The sequence below is a fragment of the Lepidochelys olivacea genome (genome assembly GCF_965140295.1).
Source record: "Lepidochelys olivacea isolate rLepOli2 genome assembly, chromosome: 4".
Classification (NCBI taxonomy): Eukaryota; Metazoa; Chordata; order Testudines; family Cheloniidae; genus Lepidochelys; species Lepidochelys olivacea.
In genome coordinates, this window is record NC_140414.1 from 91,179,320 (window position 1) to 91,207,114 (window position 27,795).

The following is a 27,795-nucleotide window of genomic DNA, read 5'->3' on the forward strand; positions in this document are numbered from 1 at the left end:
GCTAATTAGTCACCTAACTTGGAACATGATTCAAAACAGCTGAAGACCTGTGATAGTAATGTAAGGTCTGTAAGGTACTCTTATGCCTAGCCTTAAAAACCTCTCCAGGTTACAAGCTTGAAATGGATGATTCTCCAATAACAAGAATATAAAAACTCCATACCTCAAACAGCGGAAGACACCTGTTTACATCTGTAAAAGGCAGATCCTACAATGAACCCAATATGGGCAGACCCCTATGCCTGTCATGCTGCACTACAGGATTGGACCCTAAGAGGCCTCTAGGGTTAGGATGATCTTCCTGATCTTCCTTTTTCTTAGTTGCATCTTGTTACTCCTAGTTATTGACCGATTAAGCCATTCTAACAGCTTCCTCTCTTTTCCTCAAGATTTGCATCTGATTTTATTTATTTAAATCAAGTGAAAAGAAAACAAATTTGTACCTCTATAGCTCCTTCAGGCAGAGGCTCCCAAAGCACTTTGCAAAGGTGGAAACACGTTACTAGCGCCCCATTTAACAGTGGGGGCAACCGAGGCACAGAGAGTTCAAGTGACAAGCCCAAGGTCACCCAGCGAGCCTGGCACAACCAAGCACAGCACCTCCCTGTCCTATCCTCCCTCCCAACCCCCAATTTCCTGATCTAAGCTCTGTCTCCTAGCATCGGGACTAAACCCAGCCCTCCTAGCGCCCATCAGCTTCCGCTAATCACTACCCCAGACTTCTCCCGCAGTGGTAGATGCAGACAAGCTGTCCATTACTAGGATCCTTGTTTTGTCTATTGCACAGACAGGTGAGAGCGGTTTGCAGGGGCAGCCAGGAGCGCTCCTGCGGGAGAGGGAGACTGAAGGGAGGGGGCTCCTTGCCGGCCAGGTGCGCTCCTGTTGGGGGAAGGCGCTGAGGTGTGCTGACGTCACAAAGCAGAACAGGTGCCGCCAGAGCCCGAGGCAAAAGAGGGAGGGAAGGCGCGGGCGGGCCTGGCTGGTATTGAGCACGCGCGCCCGCCTGCCCGCCCGCGAGTCCCGGGGAGAGCGAAGGCGCGCACAGAGCCAGCGAGAGGAGCGCCCGAGTGCCGCGCAAAGCGGGGCAAAGCGCAACTGCAGGGGGAGGTGAGTGGGGCTGTGGTTCAGGGGTGGGGGTGCTCTGAGAGGGCCGCTCTCTTCTCCCGCCCCGCCCCGCGGCGCGGCTCTCTGTGCCTCTGGGAATTGCCGAGGACCGGGGCTGGAAACTTCCCAGTGGGAAGATGGGGGCTGGTGCAACTTGTGCGGGGTGTTCCACGGGCCTTTGGGGCTGGGCTGACAGCCGCCGTTCCCCCCCCCCCCCGGGGTGCAATGCAGTTGGCTGTGCCTCCAGCAATTACAGTTGTAGAGCGCCGAAGTTCTTAGCCAAAGGGGAAGGGAGGGGGCTGGGCTGGCGAGGAGCGGGGGCTTTGTGAGGGTTGGGGGATGCTCCTGTTCTGGTGAGCGCGCCCCCCCCCCCACACATTTTCGGAGAGTAGTGGAATGGCAGCAGCAGCGAAGGAGGTAATGGGAGCGTGGAGCTGGGTTTCTCTCCGGGCCCCTCCAAGCTGTGCTCTCCCTCCCCGTTAAATGCCTTGGGCTGCCTGCGACGCGGCTCCGTGGCCTCCAAGGGGCGGCTGCAGCGACTTCTTCGGCTTTTGTTTCGCTCTTGGCCGCGCCGGACCTGCAGCCCCGGAGGCTGACTCAGAGCTCGGGCAGCTGGGCTTGCGGTAGGTGATTCTCCCAGCAGGTAGTGATTTTTTTTCCTCCTAGTCACTGCCAAGGACTTAGCGAAAAATTGGCCAGATTTCCTGGCGCGGCAGGGGGAGAGGGAGCAAAGGGCTGGCTGCGCCCGGGGCTGCAGCCTGTCCTAGCCGATCGGCTCAGTTCCCCCAGACTGCGTAGCCGAGGCTGTAGCGGGAAGGTAATAGGAGCAGTCGCTGACAAGCACCTGGCGGGCTGTCGCTTTGCTGAGCTACTTGTTGACTTCGCCATGAACTTGAATAACTAGTCTTCGTTACCACGGCGCTGCGGCTAAAGTCGGGCTGTCTCTGGAAGGGAGGCAGTGCCCGGTGGCATCCGTGCATCTCCCATTCCTGCGCTTAGGGGCTTGGTCAGGTGACTATTTTTGTGACAGCCACTGCGGATAGCAATAGCTAGACGTGCTCTCTCGCCCTGGGTCAGGCGACAGTCTCCTCTCCTGCACTCCTAGCTGCAGTCTCCTGCTTTTAGTCCTTGCCATTTAATACAGTGTGTGTGGTCTTCGTATACTACATCCTGCCTCTTGTGTGGGGGAGGAGGGAGAAGATGGACAGGATGACCTCCTGAGCTCCTTTCCAGCCCTATATTTTTATGGTTCTATATTACTGTGAGAGGTAAATGTATGGGGATATTGGTTTGACTGTAGTTCCCAAGGCAACCTGCTTTTGATGCAGATTATATTGCATGAAGCAACACAATGGTGGTTATGCTTGTCATTAACGCATATAAAGGTATGTAAAAAAAAGTAACCCATTTTTTGGCAGGTGTTAGAGTTTAAGGGATCTACAAACTGAGCTGCTGTTCTGGTTGAACTGGATAAAATAACTTTAATGGGACACTTTTGTCTTGAAATCTAGGCAGTTTCAAAATGAGTTCAAAGTAATCTACATATTACTCTTGCTTACGAATCCCTTCGCTGATTCTTATTATCTTAAATCCACATTTTTTTTTTCTGTTTTTGAAATATTTTTTCTTTGTGGGAAAAGAACCCCAGACAAAATTTTATATAGTGAAATATGAAGCTGTGTATATATACAAAATACTGTCACATACATTAACATGTGGGGGGAAATATGTTTTTCTCATCTTAAATCTTGGGTGTTAATTGTAAAAGGAAATAAAATACTCAGACAAGTGATTTTCTTTTTTGTTGTTGTCCCGTTGATGTCCTTTCATTTAGTTTTGTATAGCTTTGTGCTGACAGAATAAGGGAGTTAGCAGTGATGAACCAGAAGTCATCTGCTCCTTGCTCCAGGGATTTACTTCCATTTTGTGTCCCTATATTACTGTATAAATGACCTTAGCCTTGATCCTGGAGGGCCCATCTACTTTCTCACTGTAACAAGTCTAGCAGTTCAAGACTCTGTCTACTTGGAGACTTTAAAAGTTGTGGCTTTCATGTGACTGAGCTAATATCATCAAAATCTTAATTGAAGACCTCAAGTTGAACGTCAACTATGCTTTCAGAAATTGTCAAGTGCTTTGTCTAGTAACCTTTGTCTACTACCTACTCCCCATATAATTAAAAATACTATATTGAGAATAAATACCTCCCTTGTACATTTTTGTGACCCGCCACATAAAACAAACATCTTCCAAACAAATAGTAAGAATTTTACTGTATTTTAAAACCAGTACCCTCTTTACAGAGCAGATTGATGCATTTCCCATCTACCCCCAGGGTCTGGTAGAGTTGTGTACTAAAGTCCTCTTTGGAGGACTAAAATCAGTGTTGACATTTGGAACATGTAGTTAAAGTAGTACACTACGGTGAGCATCTCCAATTAAAGTGGAAGTTAAAAATGTTAAAATAATGGTGACATTTTAAACTACTAGTAATTGCTAGCACCCACCTTGACCAATTTAGTGTAGTAATAAGAGCTATAGCATTCTTGTCAAATTTTTTGAAAATATTTTGAATGTTTACACCTCCTTTTGTTTCTATTTATACAACACAGAGTTGACAAAGAGAAGAGCGCTAAAGTTTGAAAAGGGCATTGAGCTCAAATTTGACACCATTGTTCTAAGGCCAAGCAGGGATTGTGGGTTTAAAAAAAAAATCAAGTTCACCATCAAACTGAAGAACCAAAGGTGCTCTGAAAATACTTGTTAAGGAAAGCTGCTTTAATTTAATAAGTGTGCATGATAAAGTGTGCTATTGGGACAAAGATGATGAAATTCCTTCATAACTTGCTTCACAGTACAGGCTCATAAAGTACCACTGGGTAAAATATTTCTAGGGTTCATTCATAAAGGTTTTTCAAGATCGGGTTAGGCTGTCACAGGTGTTTAATGACAAAATTCAAGTTTTTACCTGCCTTAAGTAATGATGGTACTTTCCTCTCCAATGTATCAAGGGTTTGGCTACACTTATTTTGTTTTAGGATAGTAATATTATTGAAGGAAGAAAAAGCCCTGAGTTTAAAATTTGGTGAACACTTAGGCTATATTGTATAGCATGATGATTTTGGTGAGCTGAGTTATTGATATACAGTAGTTGCTTCCAAATTCCTTATGGGAAAAACTAGTCATGCTGTTAATGGACTAGCATTTATGTGAGCAGGAAGCCTTTGAGAGTGCTGACTAAATCCTCAAGAATTTAAAATCAGTTAATGACACATATGGATGCAGTTAATGAGTCTGGATTACAAATATGAGCTGACTTTATTTACTGCCTTTTCTTGATTGTGAAATATAGTATGTCCTAAATGTCCTTTTTCTATATTGCAAGTGATAAATTGTAGGGGCTGGCTCACCACAGATTCTGTTGAGTTCTAATAAAAGCTGTTTAACTCCAACTGTGATCTCTTAGAGTAAAAAGTTGAACATTAATCTTAGTCTTGCTTTACAATCTTCATTGTACCAAACATATAGGAAGAATAAACAAAATGTGAAGGATGTGGTTTAATTAAGCCAAAACTTCATTTACTTGTCTGGGAAATATCTGGCAATAACTTGTCCATTCAAATCCTCATTCCTTCCTTGCTCAGTACTACCTTTTTGCTCTTGTCATCGAGGCACCCGTTGTGAGCCTGCTTGCCCTGCCCAGATTTCTCTGTTACATCAGTGTGGCATGAAGAATGGTCTGAGGTCAGAAATAGTCTCTTATAAACTGACCTAATCATGCGTGTACCCAGCTCTGATTTGCCATGCCCTTCTGAATTGATTCTCGAATGGGTTAGGGTCAGCAGCTCCCCACCCTGCTCTGGTGCAGCCTTTCAGAGTTTACAGTTGCCCCTGGGAGAAGGCCCTGATTGTCATAAAATTCTAAATTGTCTTCACCCAGGTGCACTAGAATCCTGTCCAATGGCTACTTCCTGGATGTCTGAGTGCAAGAGGCATCAGCTGGTCCCAGAGCAGCTCCTTTTTTCATGCCAACTCAAAATCTCCTTGTCTGTGAACTTACAGGTGAACTAGCAGCCCACCAGTGGACCCAGTGCACAAATCATATCTGCAGATACATGCATCAGTTCATGTGACCCACTCCTTTACGCTTGAAAATTGAATAGATATTAAAATTAGCCATTCATGCCGTTGAACTTGGATTACCCACTGGAAGCCTCACATATGTTCTGTACTCCATCTGAATTCCAATGCCCAATTGTCTGCATCCCTCGTGCAACACCAAACCTGAACAAAGGGGACCTAAATTCATTAGCCAGGATTGGTCACATTATTAAGCCTCCTTGATTGCCACACAATAGTATTTTTGTGAGGTAACTCCTTAAGCCCTTAATGCCCTGACTAGCAAATCCCTGCCTCACCACCCCCTTGTAGCACTATGGACTCATCTTGTCCTCTCTGATTTATTTTTTACGTCTACAAAGTCAAGATGATCGCTCACCATCCTGAGAGTCCCTAAACTCCAAAAGCCTACCTGAAGTATCCCTTGCTGACCCAGGCACTAGTTCACTGGCTCTAAATGCTCAAAAAAATGGCATCAGGAATGTGGCCTTGAACAAGGCTGCCTCTTGGTTGCACTGGCATATCTGGTGGAAAACCTGTGCCAGATATATAAGAATCTGAATAATGAATTGTTGGGGATTTTCTCTTGGCCCTCTATCTCAAGACCACTCCTCTAACATCCTAACTAAACCTGCTGCAAGGATAGAGTAACCTTTTATCCAGCTACAGATGATGCCTGGTAAGTGTCCAGATATGGCTGGCACCAGAAGAACTGTTTTAGCTCGAAAGCTTGTCTCTCTCGCCAACAGAAGTTGGTCCAATAAAAGATATTACCTCAACCACCTTCTCTCTCATCCAATAGCAGTCATACTCCAAGTTTCCAAAGGGCCAGTGGCATCTGTTTTGTGTTCCTTGTTGGCTCCTGGAGTCAAGTCTCCGTCTGTCCTGTGCATCTGAAATTGAGAAACAACATTGACTATTCCATTATTACGAGTAAACCAGAAGTTATTTATTGAATGCTGCAGGACAAGTGCCCTTGCAAATCTCATCACGCTGAGTGATCTGGAGGACTGTTGATCAATAACATGTGTCGCTTCTGCGTTGTCACTCCAGAAACACTTTGGTTTGTAAACTCCTTCTCCCAAATAGTCACTGCAACTAAAATTGGAAAGAATTCCAGGAATTTACTATCTCCTTTTGCATTTAGTCAGTAAGCCATTTCTGAGCACACCACCTGCCTTAGTTTAAAAAAAAATTACCCTGATGCATCAGAGCCAATTTTTAGGTCTGCCTCTAGCATAGCATCCATTCCTCTCTCTGAAAGGCAACTCCATTAAAGTGATTTAGGAACTGTTCCCATATCCATAAATCTTCCAATTGTTTACTCACTCTTATGAAAATAATTGGGCCTCAGTACCCTAGCAGTAGCAGCTGACAGCCAAGCAGAAAGTGCTCATCTTGGGGCCACGACTTTATATGCAAAATTAGGATGACCAATAATAGTCTGCACTTCATGTAGTACAACCTTATTGACTGCCCTTACCCTCCTGATCAATCCTAAAAGTTCTGTGAACTTATTTCTGGAGTATCCAGAGATCCCAACTTGGCTATTTAACTCAATTCTTAAGTAAGTGACCTTAGAGAAGAGCCTCTCTGTCTGTTTTTAGTTCTGCTAGTGATGCTCTCAACCTACCCGCCACAGTCTGGAGTGAGGCCAGCAGATGCACACTCATGCTCTATTAGGAATGGCAGGATATAAAGATACCCTCTCTCAGGCCCACAGGGGGCCAGTGGCTTACCTGCGCCCTTCTGATCAATGCCTAGCTCAAGTGTTGTCACTTTCCAACCCAAAAGAGGAGGAACGCTTAAAAGAGCTATGACCCTCTCCTTGACCAGACAAAGCCTGCCAGCTTTCGGAGTTGGAGGGGGTCGCATTATGAACATTGGACTTAAATTTAGGTTTATATTGCATATAAGATTATGCTCACTCATTTTAAAGAGTATTACACAACTTTCAAGTAACTTGTAGATAGGGTTGCTTTAAAACTCTTGGTTTTGTTTGAAAATAAGATGAAGCAGATAAACCTGCAGCTACAATTCAGTGCAGTGCTTTCACCAGTTACATGCTATCCAGCATATGAAGAGTCTACAGTTCATAAATACCCAGTGAACAAATTTGAACTCCAACTAAAAATGGCATACAAAATAGTGGCTGCTGGGCATCATTGTTAAATAATGGCAGAGTATTACTCTTCATTTTTTGGGAGCTCAGATTGAGTGTATGGTGGAACAGTAGAAAGAAACGTTCTTGCCGTACAAATAAATGGCTCACATTGTTCTTGGATGCCCAGCTTTACTTTTTCCCCCTTTTATTCCACTTAGATTACAGGTCAGAAGAACAAATCTACCTCCCTGCTTTTGAGGTACCAATTTCAGCCGTAAGCATAGACCTGTAGTATTTCCAACCCAAAGTGTTATGTAAGTCAGGGCCCCCAAATTCATGAGTGAAGAAAAAATCCTAGGCTTTTAATTGCCTTCTTAGCTTTAGGGTACATGGTTTCAAACTTCTCTGCAACCATGAGGGCTAGAAACATTTTTATGAAAGCAGAGATTCTCATGTAGTCACATGACTCCAAGGGCTGGGGCCTTCAGTAACAAAGTACTGTGAGACACATGATAAAATAAGCAGGGTTGGCAAACTAGATCTGTCTAGTTGAATGGATAGTAGCTGTTTGATCTAAGCATTATGAAAATACTTACTGTAAAAATTAGAAATGAAGGTTATGGAATCTAACCTAGCCATCCAGTAAATATTGGATAACGGCAACTATAAAGCTGACGGCATAGCACGTTCCTCTTTCGGGTAGGTGATGCGGATGCAAGTTTCATAGTATGAGCACAGACTCCAAATGCCATGTGATTAAGTAGGAGGTCTCATAAGTCCCTAATGATGTTCACTTCCTTCTATAATATATCATGGTTAAGGCCTTGCTTGAATTGTGGAATGATTGTCAAATAATTATGGCTGAGTTGCGGAGAAGACCTAGAAAATCCCAGAATAGTAGTAATGGGCCTTTATTAATTGTGATAATTTGGGAAAGCCAGAGAAGACCTGTTTGTTTAAGAAAAATTTGCTGGAACAATATAAACACTCAGTATTATGTTATGCCTGCTAGTAGTTTGTAACCAGATATTTTGCTGCAACTCTATTACAGTCATTAATGCCCAGGGCTCACAGTGGAAGCCCTATCATACCCAGACAGGGGGAGCCTGAGCCACTCTCGGCTCAGGTAAATGGGGTTGTACTGTGTACTAAAGGGGGCGGAAAGTGTGTTGCAAACCTCAAAATATATGAAAAATTGTGGACAGGGCAAAGTAAGCTAACTAAACTCAAAATTGCTGTGGAAGCCTAGTATTGTGGGATCCGCAATTTCTGCAATATCACAAATTAAGCAGGGCCTTAATCATGGTCACTATGGTAACTGTAAGGCCAAGAACTTTGCAAGTTCAACTTAACTGTACAGGTCTAAAAAAAATCACTTGAAAAGTTACTGGAATTGCCAGGTTTATGGCACCAAGAGGAACTTTTTTTGATCTAGCAACAAATACAGCTAAATGTGTTCACTGGAGTTGCAATGATAGTCTTAAAGTACCTTTGAAAATTTCAAGCTGTAAGTTCATAATCAAGTTTAAAGTAGTAGAAGAACCAATAGAATATTGCACAAAGCATTACTGTATATGGAACACTATAAATGGAGTTTACCTTTCACCATATGTTGAGGTAAGTGTCTCAACATTACTTTAACTAATATAGTATAATGCAAAAAGTCAGAGGTAATTAAACAAAACTGTCTAGAGAAGTTGTCTGCCACATGCCTCACAACAGAGAAATTCATCTAGTTCTTCTGAAATTGTGGTACCGAAGTAACTTGACTGTTCAAAATTTTTCTGTAGCAAACTTAATATGGAGTACCAATGAAGATTTCCTTAACTTAATTGCATCTTTATTGGGCAAAATTACATACCAAGTGCACATTAGAATGGCTATGCTGCAACTCTAGAAGTAGCTTTGCAACTCAGTTATGTTAGTTTGAAATAATTTATGTATAGTATAAACTGTTATGGCAATTGTTCAACCTCTTTAAATCTATAAAATTCAAAACTTCATAATTCTAATGCCTGACCTACAGAACAGGAAAACTGTTTTTACCACTTCATAGCCTTAAGACCTTTGTTTCTCACTGTTTAGTATTGCTTGACGCAAACAAAAAGGTAAATTAAACAGCAAGAAAGTTGCCAATTGAAGACCATTGACAGAACTTCTAATAGCTAAGTTTGCTAGATGCTGAAAGTCGATGCTAGCTAAATAAAACTTCTGTACTACAGAGTCTTCAGAACTTTGTAAGATTTGATGCAAAGCTCTCAAAGCTTATTTGAAATAACTCCTTCACTGTTCAGGAAAATATGAGGTTGTCATAGGAATAAGTACCAAGGATAGCCTGGTGTGTCACTTTGAGTAGATATGTTGAAAGTTATTGGTTAGGGCACAAGCATTTTCAGAGATTGTGGAGGACATTATTTAATAATTGGTTCAGTAAGTTACCTAAATGACGGTAAGTCTAGGATCATCTTAATTTTTCCATTACTCAAAACTTCTCATGGAAATGAGTGTCCAGCTGACAAGAATCAATCAATTTTTAGTTTAACTGGATTATTCTAGCAAGATTTGTCTTAAGCGTGGAAATGATACAATGACGTCTCTTCTGAAGGGCCCTTAGTTTACTTGAACTGGGGAATGAAGAAAATACATTTAAACATATTCATGAAACTGGACTCATGGTTCAGTTCGGTTGTAGGTGTTCAATTTAGTTTCTCCACTTCAGACACTTTCTGGTAACTTATGTGGAGGCACTGTTTAGGCAAATGTATGCTTTTGTACATAAACACACAGGTATTTTTTCCCAAAAACTGTTTTTACCATTTGGCTTTAACAAGCAAAACAAAATCGAATTAGGTAACAGCAATATTGATCAATGGCACTAATTATGATTTTAGCAGTCAGGTTAGTGTCCATCTTTTCCATGGTTTTCCTAGTTCCAAAAAGTTGCCCAAAGGTTTAAATACTGGTGTACTTTCTATTGCTAAAAGAACCTTCTCTTCCTTCCAACCGTAAAAAAAAACCCCATTGCTTTGGCACATTCTTTCACTATTTTATTCTCCTTGCTCTGAGATGAGTAGAGTCACTGTAATTTCTCCTTTAGCTAGAGAGATAATAGTTGATGTTGAGTGACCATCTTTATTTCAGCTATGGTTCCTTAAGTGCACTTAAGGTGTTTAGATGTTGCTTGTGATTATTAGAACTGGGAGCACTGGCTGTTGGGAGTCTGAAAGGACAGGAAACAGGAAAGGGGGCGGGGGGAGTTGAGAGGCTGGGAGAAAGCTACAGAGGGTGCAGCAGCAGCTTGGTAAAGAGGTTTCCACTTTGAAAATAAAGTCCTGTTGAAGCTTGTAAGTACCTTGCCTGGTTGCTACAACACTTTGGCAATGAGGATGGATCTTCTGCCTCTGAACCCACCTGCACCCTTTCTGCAGAGCCCAGGTGAGCCTCCAATTGTTTTTACTACCTGGATCCATATGTTTGAGACTTACCTGCTTGCAATCAGTGCTATAGAGATTTCTGAAGTAAGAAAGCATGCTCTGCTTATCCACTGCCTTGGAGCAGAAGGGCAACATATATTTTATACTTTTTCCCTTGCAGATGATAAATATGAGACTGCACTCACTGCACTAAAGATTTTTTTTTTTTGTGCCAGAAGTGAATGTAGTAGCTAATCGCTACAGATTTCGCCAGTGTGAGCAGAAACCAGGGGAAACTATAATGCAGTATATTGCTTCTCTGAGGAGTCTGATTGTAATTTGTGACTTTGGGAATATGGCAGATGAGATGATTAGAGACCAGCTCATTGAGAAAACAACCATGCTTCATGTAAGAGAACACTTGCTTCTAGAATCACTACTTACACTAGAAAAAGCAGTAACCATTGCTACTCAGATTGAGTCAGCTACAGCTGAAGCCAAAATAATGAGCATGGATACAGGAGGCACAGTCCAGGCTGTGACTCCTTTGCAGAAAAGTTCACTACCACTGCAGACACACAACTGCAAGAGGAAAACTTATGGAAAAACCACTGAATCAGCAAATTCAAATACAGTAAAATCATGTTTTGTCTGTGGATCCTCACAACATCTTGCAAGCTACACAGGAAGTCCAGCAAAAGTAGCTCAGTGCAATCGTTGCAAAAAGATTGGACATTCTGCTAAAGTATGTCACAGCAGCCAGTTCAATCAACCAGTGCATGCAGTTACAATACCAGATGTTACTGTGCTGAGTGTGGACAAAATTACTACTGCACTTATTCCAGAACAGATAAAGTGCACTGTAAAAGTTTCTGCCATACCCTCAGGCAAACCACACTATTCAGCTAATGTTGGACACTGGCTCAGCGGTATCTATACTACCCGATTCCATCTATCTGCATTACTTTAAAGATGTGCCTCTTACTGAACCCAAACTTCACTTGGTGTGCTACTTGAAAAACCATATTCCAGTACATGGCTGCCTGCCAGTAAGAGTTACTTTTGGTGATTGCTGTGTAACTGCAGAGTTCTACATTGTCCACAAAAAGAAAAGGAGGACTTGTGGCACCTTAGAGACTAACCAATTTATTAGAGCATAAGCTTTCGTGAGCTACAGCTCACTTCCTCAGATGCATATCGTGGAAACTGCAGCAGGCTTTATATATACACAGAGAATATGAAACAATACCTATTCCCACCCCACTGTCCTGCTGGTAATAGCTTATCTAAAGTGATTTCCAGCACAAATCCAGGTTTTCTCACCCTCCACCCCCCCACACAAATTCACTCTCCTGCTGGTGATAGCCCATCCAAAGTGACAACTCTTTACACAATGTGCATGACAATCAAGCTGGGCTATTTCCTGCATAAATCCAGGTTCTCACATCCCCCCACCCCCATACACACACAAACTCACTCTCCTGCTGGTAATAGCTCATCCAAACTGACCACTCTTCAAGTTAAAATCCAAGTTAAACCAGAACATCTGGGGGGGGGGTAGGAAAAAACAAGAGGAAACAGGCTACCTTGCATAATGACTTAGCCACTCCAAGTCTCTATTTAAGCCTAAATTAATAGTATCCAATTTGCAAATGAATTCCAATTCAGCAGTTTCTCGCTGGAGTCTGGATTTGAAGTTTTTTTGTTTTAAGATAGCGACCTTCATGTCTGTGATCGCGTGACCAGAGAGATTGAAGTGTTCTCCGACTGGTTTATGAATGTTACAATTCTTGACATCTGATTTGTGTCCATTTATTCTTTTACGTAGAGACTGTCCAGTTTGACCAATGTACATGGCAGAGGGGCATTGCTGGCACATGATGGCATATATCACATTGGTGGATGTGCAGGTGAACGAGCCTCTGATAGTGTGGCTGATGTTATTAGGCCCTGTGATGGTGTCCCCTGAATAGATATGTGGGCACAGTTGGCAACGGGCTTTGTTGCAAGGATAAGTTCCTGGGTTAGTGGTTCTGTTGTGTGGTATGTGGTTGTTGGTGAGTATTTGCTTCAGGTTGCGGGGCTGTCTGTAGGCAAGGACTGGCCTGTCTCCCAAGATTTGTGAGAGTGTTGGGTCATCCTTTAGGATAGGTTGTAGATTCTTAATAATGCGTTGGAGGGGTTTTAGTTGGGGGCTGAAGGTGACGGCTAGTGGCGTTCTGTTATTTTCTTTGTTAGGCCTGTCCTGTAGTAGGTAACTTCTGGGAACTCTTCTGGCTCTATCAATCTGTTTCTTTACTTCTGCAGGTGGGTATTGTAGTTGTAAGAAAGCTTGACAGAGATCTTGTAGGTGTTTGTCTCTGTCTGAGGGGTTGGAGCAAATGCGGTTGTATCGCAGAGCTTGGCTGTAGACGATGGATCGTGTGGTGTGGTCAGGGTGAAAGCTGGAGGCATGCAGGTAGGAATAGCGGTCAGTAGGTTTCCGGTATAGGGTGGTGTTTATGTGACCATTGTTTATTAGCACTGTAGTGTCCAGGAAGTGGATCTCTTGTGTGGACTGGACCAGGCTGAGGTTGGTGGTGGGATGGAAATTGTGTTTTACTAAAACTAGACAAGCCATTTACAACGCACATTTTGCTTCTCTACAAAAGAAAAAGGACACTAAACTTTCTAAACTACTACATGCTACAAGGGGCCACAGCAATGGTTCCCTCAACCCACCTAGCAATATTGTTAACCTATCCAACTATACTCTCAGCCCAGCAGAAGCAGCTGTTCTATCTCGGGGCCTCTCCTTCTGCCCCTCCACCCCCACGAACATGATACAGTTCTGTGGTGACCTAGAATCCTATTTTCGACGTCTCCGACTCAAGGAATATTTCCAAAATACCTCTGAACAGCATACTAATCCACAGAGGTCTCCCTACCAACACTACAGAAAGAGGGATTCTAGGTGGACTCCTCCTGAAGGTCGAAACAGCAGACTGGACTTCTACATAGAGTGCTTCCGCCGACGTGCACGGGCTGAAATTGTGGAAAAGCAGCATCACTTGCCCCATAACCTCAGCCATGCGGAACGCAATGCCATCCACAGCCTCAGAAACAACTCTGACATCATAATCAAAAAGGCTGACAAAGGAGGTGCTGTTGTCGTCATGAATAGGTCGGAATATGAACAAGAGGCTGCTCGGCAGCTCTCCAACACGAGTTTCTACAAGCCATTACCCTCTGATCCCACTGAGAGTTACCAAAAGCAACTACAGCATTTGCTCAAGAAACTTCCTGAAAAAGCACAAGATCAAATCCGCACAGACACACCCCTGGAACCCCGACCTGGGATATTCTATCTACTACCCAAGATCCATAAACCTGGAAATCCTGGGCGCCCCATCATCTCAGGCATTGGCACCCTGACAGCAGGATTGTCTGGCTATGTAGACTCCCTCCTCAGGCCCTACGCTACCAGCACTCCCAGCTACCTTCGAGACACCACTGACTTCCTGAGGAAACTACAATCCATCGGTGATCTTCCTGATAACACCATCCTGGCCACTATGGATGTAGAAGCCCTCTACACCAACATTCCACACAAAGATGGACTACAAGCCGTCAAGAACACTATCCCCGATAATGTCACGGCTAACCTGGTGGCTGAACTTTGTGACTTTGTCCTTACCCATAACTACTTCACATTTGGGGACAATGTATACCTTCAGATCAGCGGCACTGCTATGGGTACCCGCATGGCCCCACAGTATGCCAACATTTTTATGGCTGATTTAGAACAACGCTTCCTCAGCTCTCGTCCCCTAAAGCCCCTACTCTACTTGCGCTATATTGATGACATCTTCATCATCTGGACCCATGGAAAAGAAGCCCTTGAGGAATTCCACCATGATTTCAACAATTTCCATCCCACCACCAACCTCAGCCTGGTCCAGTCCACACAAGAGATCCACTTCCTGGACACTACAGTGCTAATAAACAATGGTCACATAAACACCACCCTATACCGGAAACCTACTGACCGCTATTCCTACCTGCATGCCTCCAGCTTTCACCCTGACCACACCACACGATCCATCGTCTACAGCCAAGCTCTGCGATACAACCGCATTTGCTCCAACCCCTCAGACAGAGACAAACACCTACAAGATCTCTGTCAAGCTTTCTTACAACTACAATACCCACCTGCAGAAGTAAAGAAACAGATTGATAGAGCCAGAAGAGTTCCCAGAAGTTACCTACTACAGGACAGGCCTAACAAAGAAAATAACAGAACGCCACTAGCCGTCACCTTCAGCCCCCAACTAAAACCCCTCCAACGCATTATTAAGAATCTACAACCTATCCTAAAGGATGACCCAACACTCTCACAAATCTTGGGAGACAGGCCAGTCCTTGCCTACAGACAGCCCCGCAACCTGAAGCAAATACTCACCAACAACCACATACCACACAACAGAACCACTAACCCAGGAACTTATCCTTGCAACAAAGCCCGTTGCCAACTGTGCCCACATATCTATTCAGGGGACACCATCACAGGGCCTAATAACATCAGCCACACTATCAGAGGCTCGTTCACCTGCACATCCACCAATGTGATATATGCCATCATGTGCCAGCAATGCCCCTCTGCCATGTACATTGGTCAAACTGGACAGTCTCTACGTAAAAGAATAAATGGACACAAATCAGATGTCAAGAATTGTAACATTCATAAACCAGTCGGAGAACACTTCAATCTCTCTGGTCACGCGATCACAGACATGAAGGTCGCTATCTTAAAACAAAAAAACTTCAAATCCAGACTCCAGCGAGAAACTGCTGAATTGGAATTCATTTGCAAATTGGATACTATTAATTTAGGCTTAAATAGAGACTTGGAGTGGCTAAGTCATTATGCAAGGTAGCCTGTTTCCTCTTGTTTTTTCCTACCCCCCCCCCAGATGTTCTGGTTTAACTTGGATTTTAACTTGAAGAGTGGTCAGTTTGGATGAGCTATTACCAGCAGGAGAGTGAGTTTGTGTGTGTATGGGGGTGGGGGGATGTGATAACCTGGATTTATGCATGAAATAGCCCAGCTTGATTGTCATGCACATTGTGTAAAGAGTTGTCACTTTGGATGGGCTATCACCAGCAGGAGAGTGAATTTGTGTGGGGGGGTGGAGGGTGAGAAAACCTGGATTTGTGCTGGAAATCACTTTAGATAAGCTATTACCAGCAGGACAGTGGGGTGGGAATAGGTATTGTTTCATATTCTCTGTGTATATATAAAGCCTGCTGCAGTTTCCACGATATGCATCTGAGGAAGTGAGCTATAGCTCACGAAAGCTTATGCTCTAATAAATTGGTTAGTCTCTAAGGTGCCACAAGTCCTCCTTTTCTTTTTGCGAATACAGACTAACACGGCTGCTACTCTGAAAATTGTCCACAAAGGCACTCCTATCCTTGGCAGAGATTTATTGGCTGCTTTAAATCTCAGGGTAGTGAATGGACGAATTGATCTTCCTCAGCAAAGCACTCTTGCGGTACACACACCAGTTTCAGCTGGGACCCAACACCAGGTTGAGGAGAAACTCGGCTGTGCTTATGGGTTTCTGCATAAAGTTAAAATGCGGAATAATGTGGTGCCTGTATGACAAGTTACAGCGCTTAACATTTTCAGTCAGGGAAGCTGTTTCAGAGGAACTTAGAAAACTTGTTCAAAAGGACATTTTTGAAGAGATCGACTCCTCGGAATGGGTTTCACCTATAGTAGTGACGCAGAAGAAGGGTGGAGACATTCACCTTTGTGTGGACTTAAGGGAGCTAAATAAAGCTATTGTGATTGACAGCCATCCTCTTCCTCACATAGAAGAAGTATTTGCAGAACTCCCATGGGGCAAAGATGTTTTCTACGCTTGATTTGCAGAGCACATACGACCAGGTCATGTTGCATGAAGATAGCAGAGACCTTGGAGCATTTATTACACATGAGGGACATTTCGTTTTAAACGTGTTCCATAAGGTCTCGCATCTGCCCCAGTGCCTTTCAAAAAATGTCATTGATTCTGGAGACTCAACATGGAGTTCATTGCTATCTGGATGATGATATTGTGTTTGGAAATACTTCTGAGGAGCATGACAATAACCTGCAGTCTGTACTAAAGTGCATCAGCACAGCAGGCCTCCAGCTCAATAGGTCCAAATGCAAATTTAGACAAACTGAACTCTCCTTTCTGGGGCATACAATTTCACAGGCTGGACTAAAACCTGATCCAGATCATATCCTGGCAATTTCAAATGCTAGGAAACGCAAGCTCTGTCAGTGTAGCATTGACTGCTTTCCCAACATCATTAAGAAATTTGACTACATTGATACTCCAGTGTCTCCGTTCTTGCCATTCTAGTCTAATATATTTTTTCTAGTTCTGAGAGAGTTCATTGACTTATTGATGCTTGATTTTTTTTTAAACATTAACTCATTTTCAAGTTACTGCAATCTTTGGACTATGGTACCAACTGCCATCAACAAATTGCAAATATTGGCTTTTGCACTGTCTCACTTCATATAGACTCAAATAGCTCATTCTAAAACGGTGGTTCTCACACTTTTGTATTGGTGACCACTTACACACAGCAAGCCCCTGAGTGCGACTCCCCCTTTATAAATTAAAAACACTTTTTTAATATATTTAACAGTATTATAAATATACTGTTGTATATTTAACAGTATTATAAATATGCTGGAGGTGAAGCGGGATTTAGGGGTGGAAGCTGACAGCTCATGGACCCCCCCACACTTAATAACCTCGTGACCCTCTGAGGAGTTTTAGACCACCAGTTTTGAAACCACCAGTTTGAGAACCCCTGTTCTAAAAACACTAGCTGTATAATGTCCTCTTAGGCTTGGAAGTATATCAGCATGCACAGCTGTAGTCCAGTATGGCTCTAAATGGTTTTACAAGGAAAGAAAATCATGTAGACTTGATACTCCTATTGTACTGTTTATGAAGGTTGTAATATAAAGCAACCCAAATCAAAAAACCTCAGATTAAGGTATTACTATCTGAACTGTATAATTATGAATGAGTGAGCTCATTAAAGGATGCCCATATAATTAGGGAAGCCTACATTGTAGATGCTGTTACATTATCATTCCTTTTTTGTTCTGTATTTACAATGGTGTAGTAGCTACTGTTGTTGAAACCATTATATTTCAGATGTGATTGAGCGAGATGCTTTGAGGCCCTCTGGGTGACAGTATGCATCCGATGAAGTGAGCTGTAGCTCATGAAGGCTTATGCTCAAATAAATTGGTTAGTCTCTAAGGTACCACAAGTACTCCTTTTTCTTTTTTCTCTTGAGACTAGTAGCTGAGACTCCCAACAACAGAATGATGTGACTCAGCCTGCCTTCCAATAGTAATCATGATGGAAGAGCCCTTTGTTTTACTTAAGACTCATTCTCCTCCCCTTCCCCCACAAGAGCCAGATCCCCCTGCCATGCTTGATCTGACCTTAATATTTCACCAACAAAGAAGGTGGGATGCAGCCTTTCAGATGCAATTCTTGTGCTAACAAAGAGGCTGTAAAAAGAAGGAAGCAGGAGACTACTTGAAGTGAAGTCAAGAAGCTGTTGGGAGGATGTATGAAATAACTGATGTTCAGTGATCCCTCAACAAAATCTATATTGAACCTTTTGGGTTTGCCAGCTGCTTTCAGTACCACAGACTGGCAAATTTATGTTGTCTAGTTGAAGAGGTTTCAGAGTAGCAGCCGTGTTAGTCTGTATTCGCAAAAAGAAAAGGAGTACTTGTGTCACCTTAGAGACTAACCAATTTATTTGAGCATAAGCTTTAGTCCGCTACAGCTCACTTCATTGGATGCAAAAGAGGGTAATCTTTTTGAATGGCACTGCTCTTTTGTGAGGTTGCAAGGAATAGCTTTTAGTGTTTGCTCTGATACTGAGAACACCTCATGGAGAAGTACTGCAAGCTTCCCTCTTGTCTTGTCTCCTGCTCTGCTTGTATGTGAGGGTACTGGGATGGCCAGTGACTGGAAATGGGCTGGTAATGTCTTTGGCTAATTCATTACACTGCTCCAGCCAATTCAGGTAACACATAGACTGAGCAGGTGTCCGCCTACCAATGTTTGAATAAGCGTAAGGAGCTGATCGGAAGCTATCAAGGTTGAAGAGTCACACACAGATTGGGGAAGCAACCTGAAGATTTCCAAAAACATCCACACCCCTGATTATGGGGAGTACATTGGTTTGTTACCTAATCTGAGGGTGTACATTCTGGTACAGCTGTAGCCAAGAGTGGTTTTTCCATATGTCCTGGTGAAGCCAGTACAGCGTCTGCTCCAGGTGTGGGCCTTGTTACAGTTGGTCATACCTCTATCTCAAGAGTAAACTGTAATGTGTTCTGCACGGGGGCTGTCAAGGCTGATTTCCCCACTCTTGCATTTTGAGTGCAGAAGGTGGGGCCCACAAGGATTTTAAAAATTAAGATTGGCCACTCCAGGCTTGTATTAAACTCCCAAGGTTACAGTTGCTCTCTGACCTTGGATGGGTAGATGCTGCCACCACGCAAATGCAAAACCCCTTGGAACCCAGAAAGGCGCACTTGGGAATTCCTTCTTTTGGGATACCCTCAAGCCCTTTCACTCCCGCCTCCGGGGAAGAGCTAAGAAAAGAAAACCAAGAAATTGGCTGTTGCCACCAGCTAACTAAAAACATGTGCACAAATCTTAGACACAAAAATCCAAATCCTGTTCTTAAAAAAGTTACATTTTATTAAAAACTAAAAGAAAGAAAATACATCTGGATCTTAGGCTTTTACTAGATTTGAAAATCCCACTTACAAAAATTAAACATCAAGAATAACTTCCTTGAGGTCCAGCTTAAAGGTTACAAGCAAAACAAAAACATTTGGGGTTAGCACAGAGGAGTCCACAAGACATAAGAAATAAACAAAATAAATCTAATCACATCTTCCTACACCCTTTCTGATCTACTTACGTATCTGGGTTCCAAATAAGCAATTCTAGGTATGATTCTGATGATTTTTATGCCTGGCCTTCAACTTCTCACAGCATAACTGCTGCCTTGTTCCCTTTTACCCTGGAGAACAACAGACCCAAAGGGAAAGGTTTTTTTTCGCTAATTTTAAAAAGTTCTAGCCTTCCTATTGGCTCTTTTGGTCAGGTGCCCACTCCCTCCCTTTACCTATGGACTTTTTTAACCCTTTACAGGTAAAGCAAGAAGAGAACAGCTACTAACTGGGATTTTATGGCTGGCTGGCTGTGTCCATAAAATGGAGCTATCCCCCACCCCCATTTATCACAGGGGCTATGCCTTGAAACAACAAGGAAGTTGAAGATTTGGAGTGAAGATGCCCACTGTGTCATGTGCAGAGTGCATGACACCAGTCTCCTGTTTGCATAACACAGCTGCATCCCTTTCTGACCTTCCCATCATCTTAATATGGAAGACATTAAATCAAACTTCCTTAAAAGAGTTGTTCGTAGTTGGGGGGGGGGGTGGATGCCAAACTTCCCAAGGGAAAAAGGAGTGGGAAAGGTGACTTAAAGAGTAGAACTAGGTGGGTGTCTGGTTGGTGAGGCAGACAGAAATTGAAGTGGACCTTTATAGGCATGTTTCAGAGTAACAGGCATGTTTCAGAGTAACAGCCATGTTAGTCTGTATTCGCAAAAAGAAAAGGAGTACTTGTGGCACCTTAGAGACTAACCAATTTATTTGAGCATAAGCTTTCGTGAGCTACAGCTCACTTCATTGGATGCATGCTGTGGAAAGTGTAGAAGATCTTGTTGTACACATAAAGCATGAAAAAATACCTCCTCCCACCCCACTCTCCTGCTAGTAATAGCTTATCTAAAGTGACCACTCTCCTTACAATGTGTATGATGATCAAGGTGGGCCATTTCCAGCACAAATCCAGGGTTTAAGAAGAACGTCTGGGGGCGGGGGTAGGAAAAAACAAGGGGAAATAGGTTACCTTGCATAATGACTTAGCCACTCCCAGTCTCTATTCAAGGCTAAGTTAATTGTATCCAATTTGCAACTGAATTCCAATTCAACAGTTTCTTGCTGGAGTCTCGATTTGGAGTTTTTTTGTTGTAAGATAGCAACTTTCATGTCTGTAATCGCGTGACCAGAGAGATTGAAGTGTTCTCTGAGTGGTTTATGAATGTTATAATTCTTGACATCTGATTTGTGTCCATTTATTCTTTTATGTAGAGACTGTCCAGTTTGACCAATGTAAATAGCAGAGGGGCATTGCTGGCACATGATGGCATATATCACATTGGTGGATGTGCAGGTGAACGAGCCTCTGATAGTGTGGCTGATGTTATTAGGCCCTGTGATGGTGTCCCCTGAATAGATATGTGGGCATAGCTGGCAACGGGCTTTGTTGCAAGGATAGGTTCCTGGGTTAGTGGTTCTGTTGTGTGGTATGTGGTTGCTGGTGAGTATTTGCTTCAGGTTGGGGGGCTGTCTAGTCAAGGACTGGCCTTGTTCCCAAGATTTGTGAGAGTGTTGGGTCATCCTTCAGGATAGGTTGTAGATCCTTAATAATGCGTTGGAGGGGTTTTAGTTGGGGGCTGAAGGTGATGGCTAGTGGCATTCTGTTATTTTCTTTGTTAGGCCTGTCCTATAGTAGGTGACTTCTGGGAACTCTTCTGACTCTATCAATCCATTTCTTCACTTCCGCAGGTGGGTATTGTAGTTGTAAGAATGCTTGATAGAGCTCTTGTAGGTGTTTGTCTCTGTCTGAGGGGTTGGAGCAAATGCGGTTGTATCGCAGAGCTTGGCTGTAGACGATGGATCGTGTGGTGTGGTCAGGGTGAAAGCTGGAGGCATGTAGGTAGGAATAGCGGTCAGTAGGTTTCCGGTATAGGGTGGTATTTATGTGACCATCGTTTATTAGCACTGTAGCGTCCAGGAAGCGGATCTCTTGTGTGGACTGGACCAGGCTGAGGTTGATGGTGGGATGGAAATTGTTGAAATCATGGTGGAATTCCTCAAGGGCTTCTTTTCCATGGGTCCAGATGATGAAGATGTCATCAATATAGCGCAAGTAGAGTAGGGGCGTTAGGGGACGAGAGCTGAGGAGGCGTTGTTCTAAGTCAGCCATAAAAATGTTGGCATACTGTGGGGCCATGAGGGTACCCATAGCAGTGCCACTGATCTGAAGGTATACATTGTCCCCAAATGTGAAATAGTTATTGGTGAAGACAAAGACACAAAGTTCAGCCACCAGGTTAGCCGTGACATTATCGGGGATAGTGTTCTTGACGGCCTGTAGTCCATCTTTGTGTGGAATGTTGGTGTAGAGGGCTTCTACATCCATAGTGGCCAGGATGGTGTTATCAGGAAGATCACCGATGGATTGTAGTTTCCTCAGGAAGTCAGTGGTGTCTCGAAGGTAGCTGGGAGTGTAGGGCCTGAGGAGGGAGTCTACATAGCCAGACAATCCTGTTGTCAGGGTGTCAATGCCTCTACATACCACACAAACTATGCTGACAGCTTGTGCCACACGCTCTCAAAGAAACTGCGGAATCACCTGATCAACATCCTCTACAGCAAACAGGGAAAGATCAAGAATGAGCTCTCAAAAATGGATACTCTCATAAAAAAACAACCTTCCACACAAACTTCCTCGTGGCTGGACTTTACTAAAACTAGACAAGCCATTTACAACACACACTTCTCTACAAAAGAAAAAGGACACTAAACTTTCTAAACTACTACATGCCACAAGGGGCCACAGCAATGGTTCCCTCAACCCACCCAGCAATATTGTTAACCTATCCAACTATACTCTCAGCCCAGCAGAAACAGCTGCCCTATCTCGGGGCCTCTCCTTCTGCCCTTCCACCCCCACAAACATGATACAGTTCTGTGGTGACCTAGAATCCTATTTTCAACATCTCCCACTCAAGGAATATTTCCAATATACCTCTGAACAACATACTAATCCACAGAGACGTCCCTACCAACACTACAAAAAGAAGGATTCTAGGTGGACTCCTCCTGAAGGTCGAAACAGCAGACTGGACTTCTACATAGAGTGCTTCCGCCGACGTGCACGGGCTGAAATTGTGGAAAAGCAGCATCACTTGCCCCATAACCTCAGCTGTGCGGAACACAATGCCATCCACAGCCTCAGAAACAACTCTGACATGTCAGAGTTTGACTCAGACTCACAATTTATCAGACCACTCTGTTTTATTAGCAAAGCTGCTCTGTTAATACATTTAGAAGTGAGCCCCCCGAGTGGGGCTTGTCTTTTAATTTATACAGTTTTTTTGGAGAACAAGTTAGACAAAAGAAGAAAAAGATTTTAGTCACCATCCTTCAAGATCCCTGAGACCAGTCACGTATCTTCAATTACCTGCCACCCTTAACAATCTCCTTTAACCGCTTCCAGTTAACGTAACTAATTGCCCTTCACACCTTCCATTCTGATGTCTGCTTGTTAGACATGCTGGCTCTATCTTAATTGCTTTTCCATTCAAAATCTAACTGTCCCTACATGTGCTCCCTCAGATACTTTGTAACATGTTTTGGCATGCCCTCTCATATACAATGTATCCAGCATGTCCCCTTATACAATGTTATACTTTCACAATCCCCCCTTTTGGTCAAGGCTACGCCCATGACCAATGACTTACTGGATTCCATACATCAATCGTTCTTTTTCATTACTTTCACTGGTGACATTTAACAACATTAGATTAGCACTCTGGTTAGGGGTAACCTGATGGATGGTGTGTCTTGTGCAGTTTTGGATACAACAAGAAATCAATTGAAAACACACAAAGATTATTAGAATTCCAAATAGGATAGTCAGGATTCCTTGAAACAACCAGTTTCCCAGACTGGAGAAATTGAATAAGTTACTTATCCATTTCCACAAGGAGCTTGGTTCTTCGTGGGGAAGGTATGCAATTTGCTCCAGATGGCTAGCACGATTTATTACCTCATTAGTATTATCAGGTATGTATACACAGCATTCTGTTCCAATTAGAGCACAGGTCCCTCCTTTGGCTGCCAGTATTATATCTAATGCCCAACGGTTTTGGAGGGCCACTTATCAGACCGCTCCTGCTTCTTTGGCTAGAGCTTTTAAGCTCTCTCCTGTTTCATTGGCCATGATCTCAACCACCGCTTGTAACCTTAAAAACCTTTTTGTATGGTGGATTACCCCCCATACTGGGACTAAAGAAATGCCAACAGCTTCTTCCCAAGTTAGGGGGCTTATGTTATCCACATACCATTTAGCATCTGGCAAGTCCCTCCTTTTTCGCCTGAAATTACGGAGGCAATTTCGTGGGAGGGATTGAAGCACCTGGAATTGTGGGAAAAGCTGAGCAGGATAACAGATACCTGACCAATTTGCTGGTAACACAGTGTAAGCATTTTCCCCACAAACCCAGTGATGTCCCATTAAAGCTGGGAAGGGTTGACTGCAACCCTTTGACATGTAAGAATTTACGAAGGAGGAATAGTATCCCCCAAAGGGCACAGGATGATTTTCACTGGGAGAAGAGGTAGCATTCACATGACATTTGTAGATGGTGCTGTTTTTCTCAGGGAGGCTGTAGGGGGAGCAAGAGATTGAATCTTTGGTTTGATCCCAGGTTGAGAGGAAGTTTATCTTTCCACACCCAGTTCGCCATTCTCCAACTTTGTTTGAATAGTCCCATACACCATGGGACACGATGTACTGGAGACAGCTGCTCCTCCCTAGATTCAGCCCTGTCCCATTACACACCCAGCACCAATGGCCCTTTCCTTTCACCACACTTATAAGTTTAGGAACATATGTTTTTCCCAGCCTCCAAGTGTCATTTTCCTTCCATGTCCTTTTAGGTGGATAGGGTCCTCCAGCAAGCTCTGAGGAATTCAAAGGGATTGCCATGGTGGGGATACTAGCTTGTGAGTGAGCTGGGATGAGGCTGCAGACCCAGCAATTAGAAATATTTAGGATCTGGGCTATCTGCACCTGTTGTTGGATGAAAGAATTGTCACTGTCACTCTGGATTCCCCAGACCCTCAGGACACAGTAGCTGAGCATTAAGCTTCTCAAAGGACACATGTTGGAAGCAGGACCCTTTCTGGTTCCGACAACCCCTTTCGAGGGAACCACAGTCATGGTTTTACGTCCACCAGGCAGCAGGCGCTAAGCTCACTACTGCTTCTTGTTTGTTGGGTCCTGCTGTCTGCTTACCCTCTGCTTCTGGCAACCCTTACGAGAGCGCAGATTGTAAGGTATTGCAGGCTGTTCCTCTTTGTCTTCTGGGGTTGAAGCTGGTTCTGCGTGGTCTTGCAGAGGTGCTTGGTCCCCTTGAGGTGGCGCTGGCTTACACTGTGAGGCGTGGATCCATGCAGCAATGCCGGATAATTTCACTGCTGTCTGGGTGGTGAACGGTACCTGGTATGGACCCTTCCACTGGGATTCCAAGGCGTGCTTCCGAAGGTGGTGCCGCAGGTAGACCCAATCACCAGGCTCAAGAGTGTGACAGGCAGCAGAGGTGGGTTCCGTCGGCCAAGCTGCTCGCACCTGCGAATGGAAGGAGCTCACAGCTTGCATTCCTCCTTTGCAGTACTGGAGGAGCGTGCTGTGAGTTAGGTTTAGGTCTGGGGCTGGGGTAATAGTAGCCATTGTTCGCATAGGGCGTCCCATGATGATTTCAAATGGACTCAATTTGTGTCTCTGGGATGGGGATGACCGAATTTCCATAAGGGCCAGTGGTAAAGTAGCTAGCCAGTTTAACCCTGTGGAACTACAGATTTTTGCCAGCTTATTTTTAAGCACACCATTTTGCCTTTCAACTGCCCCTGCACTCTGTGGATGGTAAGGGCAGTGCAACATGTAATACCTGGTTTAGATGTTGAACAATTTTTCCAGTAAAATGTGTTCCCCAGTCACTAGACAAAGTGGCAGGAATTCCCTTGGTAGGTATAATGTGGTTTAACAGACATTTTGCAACGGACAATGAATCAGCTTTGCAACAGGGAAAGGCTTCAATCCAACCCGAAAACAGACATATTATAACTAAAATGAATTCATATTTCTGACACTTTGGCATTTGTACAAAATCAAGTTGCCAGTGTAGGAAAGGTGCTTGAGGCAAACCCCGGAACCCTTGTGTTACTTTTACAGATTTGCCTACATTGTGGCTTTGACAAGTAACACAAGCAGCACAGTGGTGGGTTGCAAAGGAGCTGAAATGGGGAGCCCACCACCCCGCCTTACGCATAGCAGAGTCCATCCCCTCCTTGCCAACATGTGAAACACTATGTAGCAGGGCGGCTAGAGACGTGTAGAGTGAGGGGGGCTACAAAGGTACCGGTGGGCGATCGCCAAAGGGAATCAGAATGCAAAGAGCAACCCAAAGCACTCCAGGAGTCTTTCTCTGTTTCTGGGGCAGAATCCTGGAGCTGAGCAAGATGAGACAGGGATGGTGGCATTACAGAGACAGAGAGGGGACCAAGGAACGCTTCTGGTGAGGGTTTTATAGTGGCGTCATGTTTTGCAGCAGCATCAGCAAGTGCATTACCTTTTGCCACCTCGGTGTCTGCCGCTGAGTGGCCAGTACACTTAACAATTGCCAAGGCAGACGGTAGTAAAACTGCATATAGGAGGGCGGCAATGTAGGGGCCATTCTTGATAGGGGTACCAGTAGAGGTAAGAAAACCTCGAGCCTGCCAGAGGGTGCCAAAGTCATGCACAACCCCAAAGGCATACAGAGAATCAGTAAAAATAGTGGCAGAGAGCCCCTCGGCTAGAAAGCAGGCACGGGTTAGAGCAATCAGTTCAGCCACCTGGGCAGAGGTTACAGAGGGTAAGGGCGCAGCTTCTATGGTCTCAGAGAGAGAGACACCACAGCATACCCTGCAAGAAGGTGGCCTTGGTCATTTCTATAACAGGACCCATCAGTGAATAATGCCAGGTCAGAGTTAGGGAGAGGTACATCTGAAAGGTCGGGGTGCGGGACAGTGATAGCGGAGACCGTTGCAAGGCAGTCATGGGGTTCACCATCACTAGGTAAAGGAAGGAGGGTAGCAGGGTTTAACCGGGAGCAGCGCTTAATAGTGATATGTGAGGCTGAAAGTAGCAAAAGTTCATACCTAGTGAGGCGAGCAGAGGAGAGGTGAGCAGTGTTGCGTTGCAGAAGGAGAGTTTCCACAGAATGGGGAACCATGAGAGTGAGAGGAGAGCAGAGGACAAGGGACTCGGACATCTTGACCAGGAGTGCTGCAGCAGCTACAGCGCGTAGGCAAGGGGGTAAACCCTAGGCTACAGGGTCCAAGGTTGCAGAAAAATAAGCCACCGGGCGATTTCTGTCACCGTGCTCCTGAGTAAGAACCCCGAGGGCACAAGCAGATTGTTCGTGACAGAAAAGGGTAAAAGGCTTGTCATAGTTAGGTAACCCTAAGGCAGGGGCAGAGGCTAAATTCTGCTTAAGGGAGATGAAAGCAGCATTTGCTTCAAGTGGCCATGGCATGGAGTTAGGTACAGAGGATCGAGTGAGTTCTTGGAGTGGTTTAGCCAGAGAAGCATATTGGGGACTCCATTGCCTACAGAACCCTGTCATGCCTAAGAATTTTCTGACCTGGCGTGGAGAGCAAGGCTGGGGAAAGCTAAGGATGGCTTGTACCTGGGCTGGAGAGAGTGTACGGGAGCCCTGGGAGAGAAGGAAGCCTAGGTATGTGACAGAGGTTTGGCAGAACTGCAATTTTGTGCGAGAAGCCTTATGACCCTTGTTTGCTAAAGCTGTGAGAAGTGTTAGTGAATCAGTTTCTGAGGCAGACACAGAGGGGGAGCACAGGAGTAAGTCGTCCACATATTGGATCAGTGTGGATCCTGATGGGAAAACCAGATCAGCGAGATCCCTGGCTAGGGCTTGAGAAAAATAGGATGGACTCTCTGTATACCCCTGGGGAAGGGTAGTCCATGTATATTGCTGACCTTTGTAGGAGAAGGCAAAGAGATACTGGGATTCAGAGTGAAATGGGACAGAGAAGAAAGCGGAG

General features: G+C 44.2%; 1 protein-coding gene across 4 annotated transcripts in view; it reads left to right on the forward strand.

Annotated features, from left to right (window-relative positions):
• The first annotated feature begins 943 nt into the window (after positions 1 to 943).
• MTUS1 (microtubule associated scaffold protein 1) overlaps positions 944 to 27,795 on the forward strand; it is a 202,678-nt gene continuing 175,826 nt past the window's right edge. The window contains exon 1 of one of the 4 annotated variants that reach the window (XR_014711532.1): positions 944 to 1,107. The gene's annotated coding sequence lies outside the window, so the exon portion shown is untranslated. Of the gene's footprint in view, positions 1,108 to 1,544; positions 1,748 to 27,795 lie in introns of those variants that run through there. The other 3 variants (XM_084627576.1, XM_084627578.1, XM_084627577.1) reach the window with 3 other exon arrangements.